Genomic DNA, 2,500 nt, shown 5'->3' with positions numbered 1-2,500 from the left:
AAACACTGTGTAGGCACTACAGAAATGGGTATGCCATTAAAGGCATGTATGTTCCCTGTATTTAAAATAAATATGGAAAACATCGGATAAAATATTCAATTAGCTCTTAATGTTTTGGGTTTTAAACCTTAAGATGGGGTCAAATAATAAATGAAATAAAGTTTTCTGTCCAAAGATGAGTCCATGCTACATCAAATCAAAAAGAGTTAAACAGGTATTATAATGAACTTCCTTTATGTTCTATTACAATTTTAAATACCGCATTTGTAAAAAAAATGAAAGGGTGTAGGGGGATCTTCATGCTAATTGGGAACAAAGAAAGATGATGAATATCATATTGACAGATTTCAAGAGATATAGGGATCAGAATATTTAAGTCAACATCAAGCACCGTTCTGAGGCAACAAAAAGATATGAAAAAAGAGAATAAAAAGTCAATAAATATCTTAGCAGCTGAAACCATCAGATGTACAAACAATCAAATGGTACTGGAACAAGGTGATAACACTGATATAATCAGAGCTACAAGCAATTTCAATTAAGAGGTTTGATACTGGAAATAGAACTAGGGGCAATCAAGATATTTGCTACTGACATAAGGAGGCTGCGCTGTTACCATCAGAGCTACAGCAATCAAGAATAATTAGAGGGTGGCACTGTCTTCATCAACGCTAAAGGAAATCAAGAGAATTTGGGACAGAAATAAGGTGGTTGCTTTGAGCTTCAAGCAGTCGAGAGGTACTGGAATTAGGGGGTAATAATGTTATCATCAGAGCTCAAGGCAATCAAGAGGTTTGGTATTGGAATAAGGTGATTGCATTGTTACCACCAATAGTACAATTAAGAAGCTGGGTACTGGAATAAGGAAGTTGGAATGTTACCATCAGAACCACAGACTATAAACATGTCCTGGTACCATCATAGCGACAGTGGTACTGGACTAAGGAAGTTAGTTTGTTACCATCAATGCTACATACAATCAAGAAGTTTGGTATTGGAATAAGGAAATGCCAATGTTGCCATCAGAGCCACAGACAATCTAGAGGTTTGGTACTGGAATAAGGAGGTAGTTCTGGTAAAATCAGAGCTACAGAGGCTGGTACTGACCTAAGGAGGTTGCATTGTTACCATCAGAGAAATCGCCAATCAAGAGGTTTGGTACTGGAATTAGGAGGTTGCATTGTTACCATCAAATCTATAGGCAATCAATATGTTTATTACTAAACTCAGGCTTGTAAATAATCTGTTCCAAAATTGTCATATATTTTTTTGACTCATCTGTTACCTCAACACATGTTAATAATATTAAAAAATTGCGCCATTCCATCAAGAAATGCTGTTGCCAAGGCATATAGATAATCCACCTAAAACGTGAAATATCTACAGGATTCATCATATTGTTCAAAGTGAGTAAATTGGGATTCAATGACCGTGCCCAAAGTAAAAAAAAACAAAACGAAAGTGGCATAAACAGGGCTTAGACCTGGACCTTCCAGATCACAGTTCAATACCTTAATCACTCGGCAACCTTACCCCCTCTCCCCTCCCCCCATGAAATGTCAAACACCTTGTTACTAAGACATCTCAATCATAAATCAATTTAGTTTAAAAAGTTGAGAGAGCAACTGGTAAAAAAGACACAAAAACATCCGTTTTCATTCTGAATTAATTATTTGCATTTACTGATAAAAATTTCTCTGAAATTCCTTTGGCAATCTTCCAGCGAACACTTGTATAATACAAAGAAATAGTGATATCAAAAATTGTTTGCCAAAATCTGTTACAAAGAGAGATCGCATTTTATTCTGTTGAGTCAAAAAATGTGACAGCAACGATGATTGGTAACATCACGAAAGCATTGGACAAGTAGTGCGAGAGGAAGAGCCAACGCAAGCACGGTGAATAAGAGTGAGAGGCTGTCACAGGACAAGTGGTGCGAGAGGAAGAGCCAACGCAAGCACGGTGAATAAGAGTGAGAGGCTGTCACAGATAATACCTGGGAATCATGACAGATACACACAGTGGACAAAGTAAATGAGTTTCAGAGACGGTCTGGGTAATCATCCATGGTTTTGCATTTCAGTATTTTTTGTTTTGTGTTTTTTTTTTCTATTGTTTCTTGTGATTTATTTGGGTATTAGAAACTTTCTTAAAATTATTTTGTCTATCAGGTCTAATAACAGTATGACATGTCAAACATTGTTAGATTTATCAATCTAATATGCTTTTAAAAGAATGTTGTTAGAAATCACAAATCAAGTAGCCTGTCTGAGTATGAAGGGAGGGGATAGTTGTCTTACTTCTGTTTTTTAGTGATCAAAACTTACAGTAAGAGCATTTTTTAGATTGAAGTCAACAAAAAAACAACATAATTAAGCAAATTATGCTTTGCCTCAGTATTGAGACTTACTCCTAGTTTAATTGAAGTATATAGAGAAAGAGAAAGAAAGAAAGAGAGAGAGAGAGAGAGAGAGAGAGAGAGAGAGAGAGAGAGAGAGAG

At 36.0% G+C, this 2,500-nt stretch overlaps 1 protein-coding gene across 1 annotated transcript in view; it reads right to left on the bottom strand.

Moving 5' to 3' along the window:
• The window catches only part of LOC144964087 (uncharacterized), a 58,703-nt gene that overhangs the window by 37,697 nt on the left and 18,506 nt on the right, over positions 1–2,500 (bottom strand). The gene's annotated exons all lie outside the window — the stretch shown is intronic.

Source organism: Berghia stephanieae, chromosome 2, assembly GCF_034508935.2.
Source record: "Berghia stephanieae isolate SIO BIC M18660-M18661 chromosome 2, UCSD_Bste_1.3, whole genome shotgun sequence".
Taxonomy (NCBI): Eukaryota; Metazoa; Mollusca; class Gastropoda; order Nudibranchia; family Aeolidiidae; genus Berghia; species Berghia stephanieae.
This window is presented reverse-complemented; position numbering and strand designations above follow the sequence as displayed.